Genomic DNA, 17647 nt, shown 5'->3' with positions numbered 1-17647 from the left:
GTCTCAGCATATGCAATTCAACTTGTTGCCTTAAACCAGGTGTAGGTGGTCAGGGAGCTCTGAGTCCTTCACAAACAGAGAAGCCGAATGTCACGGCTCAAGGTCCTGCGACTCTACACCTCCACCTGTTACTGCAGGACCAACCCAGCTCCACCAGCAGAGAGGCCATGGTGACCAGCTGCTTCCCGAGCCCACCTGGATGGGGAGAGGGACATCAGATCCCTTACTGGTAAAGGGAGGGCCCAGGCTTCACAAACATAAAGAGAAATTCATCTGAATGGAATCATTCCAGTGTAGAAGACCCGCCACAGCTAGAGAGACAACATTTTCCTCTCCTGCAGGTTGGACATTGGTTATTTAAAGTCCTCTTGCTCAGCTGGTGTGGCTCAGTGGATTGAATGTCATTCCATGGACTGAGAGGTCCTTCTTTGATTCCCAGTCAGGACACAGGCGTGGGTTGTGAGCTTGATCCCCAGTAGGGGGCGTGCAGGAGGCAGCCGATTGATGTTTCTCACATTGATGTTTCAATCTCTCTCCCCTTCCTCTCTCTCTAAAATATCAATAAAAATATTTTAAAACGTAAAAATAAATAGAGGAAGTTCTCTTTGTCTTGTGATGCAGTACCATTGGTCTTCATTGATATTCTCGCTGCAAAAGTGTGTCTTCTCTCCACCTCTTCCTCACAGGCCCGTTCTGTCAAGTCAGGCTGGGATTATGATACTCACCTTTCTTGGACTTTCTCCCCAATCTCACCCCTAATGACAAGATAGGTACTAAAGCACCACCTTTATCTTCCTTTTACATCGCTATTGAGAAACATCAGTGGATCCCTTAGATCTAAAATATCAACTCCAAATGTCTTGGCCAGTCTTTCAGTGACCACCATCATCCACCCCCACTCCACCCCCCACACACACACCATTTCCCCGCACTTCCTTCAGCTCCAGTGGGACAGATTACTCACTTTCCCTGTCCACTCTCATCACGCTTTGTATCTTTCCTCCCCACTCAGTGCCCTCTCTTCTCCCTCTGATGTAGAAACCACACCCATCTATACAGCCCAGAACAAAACCTAGTTTCTACATGAAACCTGCCTGCAATTGGTTCAGCTGACATTGCCCTTCCCTCCTTGTCTGGCATCTAACTGCATCTGTAATCCACACCACATAGGTGAGCACTTTATTGTTGCTAATGGTATCACGGGTGTGTGTTTCCCTGTACTGTGAAAGGTATCCTGTGTCCTCTAGACGGGGAACAAACTGGAGGCTTCCCTGAGGACTTCTAGGCTGAAATACATTGAGAAAATTATGTCCAAATATTTCTTTGTACCTGAAAAATCTACACCTAATCCACTCAGAGCAATGTTCAAATTCAATAATCACCTGTGAAATATCCCACTCCCCATACGATCTGACATCTTTCCCCAGGAGAACATCTCTCATCTACACTGCTACTCTATGGCTTTGACAAATAGGGTTCACCAAGAATCTCCCTTCAAACCATATTTCAACCTCCACCCTTTCAGCAAAGACTCCGGCTGGATCTCTATGAGCCAGTCGGCTTCACTAATTTATCACCAATTTTGTATTTACTAAATGCCAGAGTTCAGCTGGAGGACGGATGGGAAAAGCCCCGGGTAACTGCTGACTTTCTGTTTAGAAGAATAAGATAACCATACCGGATTTCACATTCCGATATGTACAGAGACTGGATATGAAAGAGCTTCCCCAGGGTTAGAGGGAGGAAGGAAAGCATATGGACCAAGAATGACATGTGGTTAAAGGATCTGGGAATTAATAGAATCCAAGCCGATAAGAAATATGCTGGTGCTTGTCCGAAAACTTGAATGCTTTCTGAGAATGCTAGTTCGAGCAGGGGCCTTTTACTCTCTAAAGAAGTGGAATGTGCTATTAACAATAAGAGATTTTGCCCCGGTGAGAGGTACAGACAAGCAACTGCTGTCGCTAAATCACTTGAAAACCTGGGGCTGCTCTGTGGTGAGAGGGGCCAGCTCAAGGCAAAATTGTGCAATATGAGGCATTTGGTTTGGTTCTTCTGTCCTCCTCCATGTCTGCATATCTGTCTCAGATCCTCTCCCTACTCTCTTCATGGACACCTCCCACGTTATCCATCTCGCCTCCTTGCTCCCTTTTCCTCCGCCTCACGCCACCACAGCTTGTCCCAGTGCATGTGAGGTGCAATGGAGAGGTGGCTGGACATGTGTGCTCCCAGGAGCATATGCATGGGAACAGGGAGGAAGGATACTGACATTTAACCCAGGGGAGTGACACATTTATAGTTGGATTTCCAAAAGATATTTTGGCCTGAGAGTTCTCTAAACGCAGATTACATTGCAGACCACCTGGGTGTTGAGGCAGCTCTGGAAACAGGCCAGAGTGGGACAGCCACCGACAAGGTGGCCTTTCCGAAGTGACCCTAAGGCGCAGCATCGGATAGGAGCAGGGCAGGGGCCTCCAGAAGAGCTGTGACGCAGATGGGTCAGGGCAGGCTGCCAGTCACAGGGACGAGCTGGCCTGGGTAAAGCAAGCAAGGAAAATCCTGGGGAAGAGCCATTTGGTAATGAGTCATGGAGATGCCATATCTGAGTCATAGCTTGTGAGGAGAGAGGTCTCCTGCCTGTTCCGGAGGAAAGTCACTAGGAAAGTCACAAATAGAGTTCCCCTAGCATCTCCCTTCCAACCACATTTCAACCTGCTCCCTTTCAGCAGAGACTCCAGGCTGGATCTCTGTGAGCCATCCAGACAGCGAGTAGCATCGGCATATCACAAAGAAGGCTCAGCCTTAGCGGCGAGCCAAGCCTCTCTCAATGGTTAGGGCAGCCAGAATAGTGACAGACAGATACGTGAACTTTCCCCCCTTTCTTTAAAGTAAACAATGAGTACTAGTTATGAATGTATGTCCCAAGGAAATGCATTGTTTTTTCCTCAATCACGTTCAGTCTTTCCTTTTGCTGTGAGTATTTTTATATGCACCGTGGGCTACTAATGTTTCTACTTCACAGATTCTCAAGAAAGATTGCACTGTCTTCGGCGGCTACATGTGTGCGGGGATGATGTGGAATGAGTACAGATTCGGAACAATGCCAAGTGTTTCCCTGGACTGAGAAATATGACAGCCAGCAGAGCCACATGAGATGAGACTAGGGGCCATGTCTGACTCTGCATACCAAGAGGACTGAAGGAAAAGGAGGTTGTTACAATGCTGACCAAGCACCTTCCCAGTTACCTCATTCCACCCACGAAGCAGACTCACAAGGCTGGCTGGTTTTAACATCTTCTTGTCTACAGATGTAGAAACTGAGGCTCAGAGATACTAAGTACCTTGCTCAAGATCAGAGAGCATGCCAGTGACCAAGGCAGGATTTGAACCCATGCCCGCACTCTATCCAACAGGTTTTGAATGCTGGAATAATGGAAAGAAGTAGGAAACATATAAGGGGATATTAGTTGAATAACCGAAGACCATAAGCCCTTAGTGGTATATTAAAAGCTTCCTAAGTCTCTGCTGCTTTAGGTCAAGTTTTAGTTTGACATTACCAACAACAACAAAAAATACTCTAAGGGAAGTAATTTCATACTCTTCAATGGCAATGCTTTCTTATTTTCTGTAAGGTTTGCTTGTTTGTTGTCTTACTTAAGCCCCTCTAGGTATGAGAGAATGCTTCCTGCTTACCTGAATGATAAAATAATGCCCCCACTGGCATTTTTATTTAAGGTGTAGTCTGCTGAGCTCCCAAGAATTCACCTTTGACTCGCTGCCTTTCCAAATATGGACCGTCTTTGCTTATACAGTGAGTCTTTGCTAACATTGTTGATAGGTTCTGTGATTTTAAGCAAAACAATGTATAACAAAATTTTACCACAGGCTAATTGATGTAAACAAGTGTTACATTCCTATGGCATCTCATCCATGTTATAACCAAACAATGGTTGAACAAAATGATGTTATTTGAAGACATTCAGTGTATGTTCAATAACACTCTAAACGTGCTTATTCAAGACTTTCCTCCTGATTGCTAAGTTTGGGTGAGTTTCAAGGGACATTTTATCTTTCTCTGAGTCATTTGCTTTGAGCTCATTCAGATCATTCAGAAGTAGACTGCAAGAAAGACTTGCTTTTTGGGTAGTATCAGAGTCTCCTTCAAACTTGGTTCGCTGGGCCAACATTAAATGAAAATGTTAGGTTTCAAGCGAATTTTTAAATTCCAGTTGAAAGAATACTTTGTTAGCAGACAACAATTACTTCCTAATTTTATGTTTTGTGCTAAAATCTGCAGTCTTTCCACAGCATTTAGGAGCATGCAAGAGGCACAGGAATGAGTTAATCGTGCTGTCTGCTTAAGTACTCATGGCACAGGTCTCTTCTGGCCTGTATTCATGTCCCTGGGTCAGTATTCATGTTTCTGCCCTGAGGCCAAACTGTGCTCTTTTTTTCCTCCATGCAGCACATTGGCACATGAACCTCTTAGGAAAAGTCAGCATTCGATAAAGAAAAGCCAAGTCAGAAATAAATCATAATATTAAGTTACAGCGCAACAAGGCTGAATACTAAACAATTGGTGTACTGTGATAACACAATTTAGGGCAGCTATACGTAAAACCCAGGTCAGCTTCAGGAAGCCATGCAAAATGTTCCTTGCTGAACAGAGAGCTATGTAAAAAATCAAATAAACAGTGTGTGCAGAATATCTTACCCCACAAAGAAGAATGTCCCTGTGATGTTGGCACTGAGAAATAAAAGTTATCAATCTGCCCACTGGGATGTCTCTTCCAAGTTTGTTATTAAAATAGTTGCAGAAAATATAAAAAGCCCTTACTAGAATCATGTAATGGCCAGGGCTGCGATTCTCAAGATATTTTAGAGGTGAAGTATATTGTAGCCTGAATTTCTGCTTTTTACTTTGGGTTTATGAGCAGCCACAAACTTTCTAAAGGGCAAGGGTGATCTTGTCATCCTAGGTTCAATTTTTCTGCTGCCCATGCAGGAAGTAATCCAATCTCTCCATTTTGATCTCTCTATTGCCAATCCTGAGTGATCTGGCCTCTCAATAAATCTCAAACTCTCCTCCAGCCACTCGACCTCAGGCACACGAGATTTTCCAGAACAGATTAAGTTCTTTTAGGATTCTGTGACTTGGTACACCCAGCTAGGAAATCGTGTCTCCTCTGAATCCCATTATATTTTACTAATCTAATCAGCTGGAGTGACTGGATAGAGACCATGACATAGGTGTCTTTGTACCTCTGACTCCAAAGGTCCCAGAACCTTCTAGAAATTGCTAGATACATGTTTTTATTATGTTGAATATGGTCTAGTGATTACGATTCTCCACAGCTTTCTCAGCCAAGAGGAATCTAATACTCCTAAGGCTTTGAAAAAGAACCTACTTCCTCACTCATTTTACTAGCATGTCTGTTACTTGGCTAAGGGTGAGACCAAATTTTTGCACATATTTTAAGAAATATCATTGCAAGTCTGTAAATGGGGGAAAAATTAACATGCCCCCAGGACTAGAGGTTGAAAGCTGACTTCTCACCTGATGTCTGCATATGATGTGAGGGAGAGCTTGGAGGACTTCCAGTGCCTAGACTCCACAGTTACAAGTTACATTTATACAATAAAGACATTACGTACGTATCAAGCTCTAATTCCTTGCTGTAAATGAGAGCTGTGTGGAAATGACTCATAAGGAATTTTAGCTTTTTTTCTTGGAAACATATCCAAAAGCCAGCCAGGATTTCTTGGATATGTATTACGTGTCCGGTACAATATGGGAGCAAACACCAAATTTTTTCCTACACTGGTGTTTCCAAAATTTGAGAACTAAAATTTTTTTAGTAAAAATAGAAAACCAACTCTTTTCTCAGAGAGCACAAATTAAGGTAGATAGACCAAGCTGAGAATCTTGACATTTTGAGGCTCTTATGGAGAACACCCTGTGCAATTCTAAAGTAATTTACAGACTTTGTGCTGCAAGACACACCGATGTCCCCATCACTGTCTTCTACTGAAAGAGAAGTCGGTTCTCTTTCCCTGCTCCTGATTCTCCTAAATCCTGCTGAGTGTACATGATAGCAATCCTCTTGGGAGAGATTTCATCCTGGTAGGAGAAGAGCATCGTCAATGCAGTAGCATTAATAACTATTAAAGAAATGTAAGCTGAAAGCCAGCAGGGAAATCTATTCCAACAAGCATCTCCCCAGAGGAATTACCATTCACTTAGAGAGTTGAGACCCTCCCTCCCTACTCCATCCCCCACAGGTAGCCTGTTCATGAGGGTCCCTCTGCAAGCAAGGCCAGATGGACTGATTAGGCCTTTCTCCAAATTAATGGTGGATTCTCTGGGCTTTGCCTTTCTGATAAGCAAGGGAGATTGCAAGTTCTATCTTGCAACAAGAAAATAAAATTGGCTTTCTCAATGATGTACATCCCCAGGGCCTTTGTGATGAATCAGCTTTCATAGATTCTTTCTCTGACCTTATTAAGGACACACACAGCAGATAATTTTAATAATGCAGCCTTCAATAGATCAAGAGTATTGCTTCCAAAGACTGAATAGTTGAAAATACTAATTAATGTTGTTTCATTGGGGAGGGAGCTGGAACAGTAGTAAGAAGGTGGAGCAATTTCACCAGAGCTTGGACAATAAAACACTGGCCTTAATTTTTCTTTTTCTTATCTGGCTGCTTCACACTATGAATCGAAAGCAGCACATTTAGCCTGGCATGAGGAACCATAACCAGACCACAATCAATGGATTCCTAATGAGAACAGCCAGCTGAGCAGCCACAATAATCACAATCAATACAGAAGGAAATGTGAAAACAGTTTGGTATAGGGTATTTCTCTAATCACCCCTAATCACCCCTAATCAGAGGGTGTGGTGTGTATTCCAGACACCTTTGATAAGTAGACAGTATTGGAATCTTTTCAAATAATTGCAAAATGAGGATATATGGATTACATGGCCTGGGATACATAAAATAACAGGGGCTAAGAATCACATATATGTCTGAAAGGAGAAGCCTCTATCTTTCCCTGGTACTGGATATGACAAATCAAGTGCCCAGTTTAACCTTACCAGAAACAAAGGTTTAAAAGGAGAAAAAACATATTCATTCAAAATATCACCCATAACTGTAACAGAGGGGAACTGTAACCCACCCTACCATTCTTCTGACTTTGTTTCTGGAAATGCTGCCTCTGGCTAATATGCAGCGTAGAGATAAACAGCATGTCTACATGAGAATCCTAGGAACTAATGTAAGAGACACAAACTCTGACCTTCAGTCATCCCAGTTCCAGGATATTTGCTGACCTTTAGCCATAGAACCAGGATGATGTATGACCAGGATGATGAAGATCAGGATGACACACACTAGAGCAGTTTCAAGGTCCTCATTAGAAGGACTGTACTGGCTTACACATAGAGAACATTTCCTCCCTCTCCCCTTAATTTCTTTGTCCTGCTTTCCCTCTCCCTCCTTATAGTAACCTCTGCCTGCACTGAGATGTGGAGATGGGCTTTGTGACAAGAGTCTCCCGTCTTCTCATGTATCTGGCACTTGAATAAACCACTTTCCTTTTTCACCAGCTGCTGTTTCACAAGTTTGGCTTTCGTGGTGGCAGGCAGCTGAAGTTGGGTTTTGTTTACATAACTACAACAAAAGCAACAACCAAAAATTATATTACCTCTCTCTCCGCAGCCAAAGAAAGCGACAGTAATTGACTGAAATCAGTTTCGGCCAGACCCCCAAATTTCACATGATCACCTGCAAGTCCCTCTCAGAGCTTGTTGTGACACTCCTCAATTACCCTGTTTCAGCACAGTCCCTGTGCAGAAAGAATTCTGGCTCCGCCTCAGCATGCAGAGCCACAGAAATCAGTGTGTGCATGCTTTGTCTGTAGTCCAACCAGGCAACAACATAAAAGAGAGGGGACACAATTCTACCACCAGCTGTGTGACTTTTGGCAAGTCACCTAACCTCTCTGAGCCTTAATTTCCTCATTACAAAAATGAGGACTTGATAAGCTCCCAAGCTCCTCTTAAAGCTAAAAGTCAGGATCTAAAATGATCTGAACAACTTCCTTGTGGTTCCATCTTTATTAATTTCCTCATTACAAAAATGAGGACTTGATAAGCTCCCAAGCTCCTCTTAAAGCTAAAAGTCAGGATCTAAAATGATCTGAACAACTTCCTTGTGGTTCCATCTTCATTTGAGTGTTAATTCTGTTCTCAGTGAGCTGCGATTGAACACTTGGCAGGTCTAGTCCTGCTGTCCCTCCAGAGTAAGCATGAAGTTAGATAAGTATTACTTATAGACTAGAGAAAAACTCAGATAAACAGAGGAAGATCCAAATATTTTGGCTATTTCCAAATCCTGCATCTATATAATGGGTACCACAGAAACAAAACATTCAGATATACTGACAGGTTTTTTTTTTTTCTTGTCTTTATATTTGGACACTTACAAATCAGATCAACCTACATGATATTGATAGCTCTTGTTTCACTCTCTGTTTCTTTTACCCAGTAGTAAAAACAAGCACTCTGGCTGCAGAAAGTCGCAAACAAGTGAGAACCGAGTGCATCACTAAGACACTTGGAACATATTGCTTCTTCCAACTGTTTCATTTCTGTTTGGTGTTCACAAAAGTGGAGCCAGACCCTGTATTTTGGAAGAGTTAAAAGAAAAAAAAAAAAAAGGTCAAATGGTACAAGTATTTTGATCCTAAAGTACTTGCAGAGCACAGCACATGGGGCCAGTTTAAGGAGGTACAAGCGTAAGGTTGAATATGCCACCCCAAAATATGTCGTTTTGCTATATGAATTATTTTAAGGTATAGGTACCTGAAAAACAGAAAAAGCACAGAGAGGCTTTCTTCTAACTCTGCTTCCCTGCCTAAAGACAGATCTTCCAAAGGGAACTCAATTGTCATAAATCCCCTCCCCAGTAGTTTCATCCACCAGGGAGGATTGAGCCTTGTCCAGTGGAGGAGACTAGAAGTCAATACCACACCCAGACAAAGTGTCACACGCTATCATCATACCCCCCATCTATTCTCCTGAGGACGCAGTCAACTTTCCTAAAAATCATTTACTCTCCCTTAAGATGCCTACATCTTCTCTCTCTATTAAGATGGCATTTAATTCTGAAGCCACCTCTTTGAGTTACTCATTTTTTCCTGGATATTTCCCATATATACATGAGGTATACAGGTTAATGAACTTCTGCTTGGTTTTTTCTTGTTAATCTGTTTATTACAGGAATCTCAATCAAGAACTCAGAAGAGTAGAGGGGAAATTATTTTTCCTCCTCTACAAAGCTGTGTGCTATGTGACCTGGGTCTATATGGGTCCATATTTCACAAAACCAGAGAACATACTGGGTGAGCTAAGAGTGGCCAGTGAGTAGCTAAATTCTAACAGTTCCCATTTTCCACATTCCCTTGCCTATGATTACCATAACAATTGTCTGCCAAGTCAGGACACTTTTGAGACTGAAAAGGGACTCTAATAATAATTATACTAGGTCAACAGGAGTTAATGAGGACTAAACCAGGCAAATAAGACCCTACTAATGTCCCATAATCTGAGGGTTCTGAGTAACGAAAAATACACCCACCTCTCCAAAATATTTGAAGAGCTCCAACCAAGAGTTCAAGGTCATAGGTGTATTGTACTTTTGTATCAAGTCCTTCCCTCCTTCTTATTTCCCTCTCTTTCCTTTCCTCACTCCTTTTCTTTTCTTTCCTTCCTTCTACAGATGTATTTGACACTACCCATTGCTAGTTCCTGTGCAGAGACTGAGTGTAAATCAAAAATAGTCTCTGCATTCATGGAGCAGGTGGTCTGAGGGAATACAGACACAAATAGAATAATCACACAAATAAACAGAAGTTGCAGTTATGAAAGAGCTACAAGAGGGGGTTCGGATGCAGAGTGCTTAGCATGTGAATACACATCACACAGCACCCCATGAAAAGCCAGTAAGTATGCCCGGATGCTGCTGCAGGCCACAAGCCACAAGCCACCACAGTCTTCTCAATGTGGCGCCATCTCTCTGCTGTTTGATGCCATTTGGACCACTGAATGCTTCCTTAGAGAAGTTCACTTTCCGAACTCGTTTTCATTAATCCCTAAGAGTTGCACTAGGGTTATGTCATGTGATGTTCCATCTAAAATGATGCCATCATTTCAGTCACCCTTATCCCCAGCAGTCGGGTAACTTGGAGACAACGGAGGCTTTCCACCCCAAAGGCAAGGAAAGCAATTGTTTTGTTCAGACTATGGTTGAGGAAACAAAAATACTTGCCTTAACCTTAATGGCTTTCCTCCTTGGAAAGGAGGCATGCTGTAAATATAAGTATGTGGATATTGTTGTGTTAATGTTGCAAATGGGGACACACAAGAGAAAGCTAAGCAGAGCCCAGATAGAGAGAGAACAGAGGACTCGCCCGGACATTCCATCACCAAGTGTGGCTCCTTGCTGCTTGTCAGCTGAATCCGAAACCAAGCCTTTAAGTTCACCCAGGCTTCTGTAATTTTGGATTGTAACATGTAAAATCTGAATAATACTGACCCAGGCTGAAGTCTCCGACTTGTCTGGGAGAGCTGTTTTCCTAAGTAAATTAATCTTATGAGGTAAATTGCTGCGGGCTGGAGTGAGAGATATTTAAACAATGTTTGTAAATTAGTTCCAAGCATTTTAGCAGCACCCATTTATGTACAAACTACAAAATTTAGAAATCATTATTCTATTTCTTTTAAGACAAGTCTCCTGTGGAACACATGAAAAAAATGTTTTGTGTAAATTTCTCTTCTAATTTGGAATAGTAAGCCTGAAGTTTTTTTTATGAAGTTACATTTCAAATTTAGCATTAATATTTTAATCTTATTGTGACTCATGAACTATTGGACCTAGTGTCCTCATCTGCTGTTGCCATGGAGATGTTTAATATTGCCTACAGGAAATGTCTTGGTGATCATGTTTCTGCACAATGACAGAACTCATTTTTCAACCAGGACTTCAACAGGAAAGTAAGTCTTTATGCAAAATGGAGTCTCCGCACCACCCCAACCCCAAAACATCACAATTTGCAGAGAATCTACTTCAACAAGAGGATCCAAGTCACAACAAGTTGCATCACAGAGCCAAAGGCAGCAATTCTCAGAGACCACTGGAGAGGCAAGAGGCCCTTCACTGAATTCAACTAATAGAGGTTTGGTATTTAAAGGCTTTATTTTTAATATGTTTAAGCACAAATTGTGCCTTAGTAATAGGGCCTTTAAATCAAGAGCAAGTCGCAAAAGCATTAACTGCTGGAAGAATAGAAGCGTGATGCACTCAGAGGGAAATACAGCATGGACTGACTGCCCCTGAACCAAATTAGAACCATCACCACCTCCTTCTTAGAGACGGACTGGGGAGCAAGTTCAGGAGCCTTGGCCTTTACTAAAAAAAACTTGTTTTACTACCTTCTTTAAGTCTTACTTTAAAAAAGAAAAAAAACTCTGGCTTAGTTGGACAAAGCAACTCCATGCTGGTATCAGAGGCAAGATCCTGGTACCAGGATACCATGTACAAAGACCCATGACAAATTGTCTTAACTGGCGCAATTTCTGCTTGGATGCCCAACAGGTTTCAGTAACTCTTATCATAATTATTCAATGATTTTCATAAAACCGTTCTAAGAGAATAAAGGACTTTAACTTCTATTTGTATTTTTATAAGCCCTCTGTAAGATGTACTTTTACATAAGTTTTATAATGTTCCTATTAGAGTAGCAAGTGTGTTACGAATAAATAAGAATAACTGGGATGCATGCTGAAAGTATGTAGAGCTGAGGTAGACAATTTTTAAAAATCTTTATGAGAAGGTCCTTAAGACAGGATTATATATAATTTCTGTTTATATAGTCTGAACCTAGCTAAGTTGCTAGAAAATACTAGGTAGTCAATAAATACATGTTGAATAAATGAATGAAGTAATACGTGAACATGGTTATGAATTTTATATTCCTGTATTCTGTATCAGCCCATCTCTATCAAATAAGCACACAAATATTCAGGACCTGATCATAAAAAACAACTTCAGTGAGCCCAGTCGTCTGGCTCTCTATACAGGACACACAGCCTGACCTCATGAACCTCTCATCTGTCACCTGAGCCCTTTGGAGGAGGCCCTGACACCTGCTGAGGAACGCTGGCCCTTCTGATTTGCAGGCTCACCACACCACAGAGAGTCTTGCACCTTGTCATACTGAGTAAGTAGGGCTCTGTTGTTGGAGAAAGTTTTAGCCACTAAGAAGGAAGGCAGCTGTTTTGAATAAGCTGAGAAAAAATTAACTAGACCAAAATATGCCTTATTCCCACCTGACATAAACCTGGACTTTCCCACTCTGCCTTGTCTCTGTGTTTGTGGTGATCCCCCAAAGAAAAGGGTGTGGCTTTTTCTCTCTTGGCTCCACTTCCTCTGCCTTTATTCTCTCTTCCCCACCTGTGATAGAGCCTCAAGAACGAAGGTACTGAAAAAAAAGAACAAAGGTACTTCCAAGGTCAAGAATGAGGACAATATTCATCAACTGATACACACACAAAAAAAGCCAATAAATATTGTAGAAAACCAAAAAGCAGGACACAGAATGGTGGACATGTTCTATAGGAAAGTATATATAAAAAGAAGCACTGGAATAATAAAATAGAAGCTAATTATTAAATAATTACATGAAATTGATGAGAAAAAGATTAAAGCAGGCTTTTCTGAATATATAATCTGTACTGTTTTAACCTTTGAATTGTGTGGATATATTAACTTTTCAAGAAAGATAAATTAGAAAAAAATATTTCAAATAAAAAAATAATTGAAACAAATGAATCTAACTATATATCATATTGGTAACAGCAAAAGTATTTTATTCAAAGGACATGAAAACATAGTATTATGACTGTCAATACTTAATGTGAAATATTCTAAGGAAAAAAGAACCATACACAAAAATACACCTCTCTCAGCAATTATATTTTTTGCTGCAAAATTGGTACTTTCAAACTATTTTAATACATGCTAATAAAAGTAATTATGTTGATATTTTAGAAATCTAAACTTTCAAGTTAAAAATGATAATACAAATATAAAAAAGAGTAAGTGAAAACACTAATGTTTAGTTTAAGTTTATTTTAATGTAAAATTAATGTTAAATTTAAATTTAAGTTATGAATATGAGCTCCTGACTTTTTAAATATATATTTAAAGACGCTGAAAGGCTCTAAATTCGATGTAATCCCAACAGCAGTGAACATCCTCATGCTCAGATTATGTTTGTTACTGTTCCGCATGAGAAGAAACCAAGGCTCCTCAGCAGATTCCTGTCTTGGAGAGAAAAGGAGAAAGGTGAGCCTGGGACTTCTTTTTGGGTCAGAAAGCAAAAGAGCCTGAAAAAATTATAGTGCTGTGCCCAACGGAACCAGCAGCCAATGGAGAGGTTACCACTGGTCAAAACCGTGACAATTTTAAACCTCAGAAAGCATAATGAATATAGTGGATTGAAACAGACTGAAGCAATGAAAAGTCGATGAGTACATAATACTACTATAAAAAAGAAAGTCATGGAAATCTCACTTGTCATCACTTGAGGTAAGTATTAACACACTCCTCTAAAAATTAACAAATAAGGAGAAAGAATTAATCATTTATCTTTTTTCTTTCTGGTAGGAACTGGGTTTCAGGCTAATAACCCACTTACTGAGGGGAAAGTTCTTCTTTACGTAGGAATGTCAGCTAACAGAAGAAGAAGGAGTGGTGGGCCCTGGTCCGTGTGCTCAGTGGTTAGAGTGTTGGCCCATGCACAAAAGGGTCATGGGTTCAATTCCAGGTCAAGGGCACATATCTAGGTTGCAGGTGCAATCCCCAGACCCCATCGGGGCACATGTGGGAAGCAACCAATTGATGTGTCTCTCACATCAATGTTTCTCTCTCTCTCTCTCCCTCCCCCTCCCTCCCTTCCACTCTTTCTAAAAATCAATGGAAAAAAATATTCTTGGTAAGGATTAACAAAAAACTAAATAAAAGAGTGGTCGGCCCTGGCCGGTTTGGCTCAGTGTTTAGAGCGTTGGCCTGCGGTCCCGAGAGACCTGGGTTCAGTTCCCGCTAAGGGCACGTACCTCAGTTGCAGTTTGCCTCCGGCCCTGGTTGGGTCGTGCGGGTGGCAGCCACTCGATGTGTCCCTTTCACATGGATGTTTCTCTCTCTCTTCCTCCCTCTTCCTCCCACTCTATCTGAATAAAAAATGGAAAAATGTCCTCAGGTAAGGTTTAAGAAAAAAAAAAAGAGTGGTGGAATTTTAAAATAATTTTAGAAACTCTAATTAAATTGATTGCTCCAGCCCTGGCTGGTTTGGCTTAACAGAGGGTCAGCCTCTGGTCCAGAGAGACCCAGGTTCGGTTCCCACTAAGGGCATGTACCTCAGTTGCAGTTTGTCCCTGGCCCTGGTTGGGTTGTGCGTGTGGCAGCCGCTTGATGTGTCCCATTCACGTCAATGTTTCTCTCTTCCTCTCACTCCCTCCTACTCTATCTGAACAAAAAATGAAAAAATGTCCTCGGGTGAGGATAAAAAATAAATAAATTGATTGCTCCAGGCAAGGATTATGAGTTGGTATCAAAAGCAGTAGGTGAATGGTTTGTACAGTAGCACATTCATACAGGCAAAGGAATACCACACAGATTACTTTCTAGTCCCAAGAGAAAAAAGTCATTCTACAAAAGAGGGACTAAATGGCCCTTATTTTACTCCGGGGGGCAATGTTAATATCCCTAATGACAGGTCAACCAAATACACAGGTGCCTTCTGGAACACTACAATATTATACATCTAAAATCAGCCAGAAATGTATAACTTGAATTTATTAAGCCTTTCAAGAGAACTTTTGTATACTGGAAACACATGTGATATAGACATGTGCGGACAAGCGACACCACAAGGCTGACAAATTAAGATCGTAGGCCATTCTACATGACAACTGATCTATTCTCTTTGACAAGTCAGTGTCATAAGAAATAAAGGGTGGAGGTGCGATGCTACATTAAAAGTTACTAGAGACCAAGGCGTGCTGGTAAATGTTGCACAACCCCAGTGCAGAGTGCCGGGGAAGCCCCGATTTGCAGTACTTGCTGGTTTCCCTCCTGTAACACTCCTCCTGGGACAGTTTCTAACAGCTCACAGCATTCCCTGAGCACGGTGTGAGTCAGTGTCCCAAGCCACTGCTTAAAGGACATAACAGCGTGCTCCTGGAGAAACCAACTGCATAAGTCATTTGAATATTATTTGGGAAAAAAATTTGATGAGTTTACAATTTAGTAAAATGAAAAGATGGACATCATTAATGAGAAAAGAAGAAGGTTGCATAAGAGGATACAGTATGATCTCATTTGGGGGCAAAACATTGTAGCTATGCACAGAAGGCTAGGCAATGAGGTACTGATCGCATATTAATACTGGTTTGAGTATTTTGTTTTGTTTTGTTTTTTAATTTTTCTGTAAGATGCAACAATACACCTCAACTCGTGCTATAATGTTGGGCTGTACTATTCTAGGGATACTTTAAAAAGAAAGATGATAAATGAGACAAAACTGACGATCTGGAGCAGAAGGTGCCATGATAAATGGTGTCTGAGGCATCGATGTGGTTGTTCTCATCCTTCAAGGAGCTTCATTTGGCCACTGGGTCCTGGTTGAGGCCTCTGAGAAGGAAACTTGGCTGCACTTGAAGTTCACAGATTAAACAGGAACTTGCAGCTCCGAAGTTCCCCTTCTTTTGAGTTCTCAGTGATCACTATAGCCCGGACTATTGTAAGGTCTCCCTTAGCTTCCGTGTGATGAAGCACTTTTCATTCATTTCAGACTTCTTGATCCCTGGCTGCTTGGGAGGCTCCATGAAGATGCCGGGCATGAAAGATGACTACATGTCTGCAGCCCTCAGCATCTGTCCCGGGACTCAGCGTATTCCTCTGCCCCATGACAGTGTTTAGAGGGTGAAGACCATCACTCATTCTTCTTAACTTCTGTTGCAGAGTTCAGCACAGGACTATTTACATACGAGGCACTCAAAAATTAATCACTGACTACCAGATGGACTGACCTTGTTTTTGTAACATTCTAAGGCAAATAACTGAACACACCAACAAGTACATGCCGTTGGCTAGTTATTGCCAAACATTTTTGACCATGTACACTCCTCAGTTTTTTTTTTATTAAAGGGAGCATTATTTCTCAAAGTACGCACACTTTTTAATCTGTAAATTATATATATGTTACATGCCGCCCTGTTAACATAATACGTCTTAATTTTTCTTATTTTTAGACAACACGTTATTTTATTTCCACAACTCTAGAAAATGTTGGACTAAACTAGCCTTCTTTTTGTCCCCTTTTCTCTTCCCTGCCCTCCTTCCAAAATCCACAAGGACAAATATAAAATTCTCATAAAAACAAAACAAGGATGCGGGAATTGTTTTCACCGGGAGTCAAAGGCAATGGTCCCAGCCTCCTCCTTCTCTTCCCCTACCTCTGCAGAAAGGGTCACCTGAAGGGCCTTGCCCATGTGCCTTCCACGCCCACACACCCAGACCTTTTCAGTCTGGAAGCGAAGCCAGGGGAATGCAGCTCTGTTACCCACGACAGAAATAACACCAGACACGACACAGCATCAGTGACTCCAGATGTGGGGTCTGGCTCGCCGGGGAGAAAATAACTCTGAGCTGGTGTCGTTCCAGCAGAGAGCTAACTCCGTGCTTTACATCGGGATAAAATAGGAAGAACTATCAGGACCTGTCCATTACCCATGCGGGCGAGACAGGAATGGAAACATCCGCTCTGTCAAAGTGAGCAGCCTCGTGCCTTAGCCCTCGGAGGCTCTGGTTTAACATCAAGATGTCTCAGGCCTTAAATGAAATGTCAAATATAATTTGGCTCTGGATTCCCAAGATGTACGATTGCCCTTGGAGGAAACCTGATAACTCAGCATCCTGTGTCAAATGTGTATCTACCTGATAGGCCACTCTGTAAAGCGGGCCCCCTCCACTCTCCCTCTGCCACATAAAATCCCTCAGCCAGCATGATGAGCTGGACCCCATTCCCTGCTTCAACACGCAGGAGACTTCACGAAGAAAAATTCCGTGTCCGTGAGGCAGAGTTCTCTTCGGGAATCTAATCGGCTCAGAATATGACAGCCTAGTATTAAAATGCAGAGACTTTCAAAGTCCTGGGACTCCACTGGCATATTACACATATTCCCTTCCCCTCAGACTTCTAAGTTCCTCATTGCACTGTCCCCAACTTGGCACTAACTTTCTTCATTTGTGGAAGAAACAGACTCAGTTCCAAAATCCAGGCAAAAAATATTCAGTAGCCTGCTTCCTTAAGACAAAAGAAACTCACAGCCTAAACTTAGAAGGCTGAGAGGCTGGTATTTGCTCAGCAGCTGTTGGAAAATAGTGACAGATTCGGGAGTAAATGTCATCAAAAGACTCGTAATCTGATCCAAAGTGACTCTGAAAACTAATATGGTAGATGAAAATTTCTGACAGCCTTAGCCTTGAGTGTACATAAAGCTTTTGGTGGAATTTGA

This window comes from Molossus molossus, unplaced genomic scaffold, assembly GCF_014108415.1.
Source record: "Molossus molossus isolate mMolMol1 unplaced genomic scaffold, mMolMol1.p scaffold_m16_p_6, whole genome shotgun sequence".
Taxonomy (NCBI): Eukaryota; Metazoa; Chordata; class Mammalia; order Chiroptera; family Molossidae; genus Molossus; species Molossus molossus.
Note: the sequence above shows the minus strand (reverse complement) of the source record.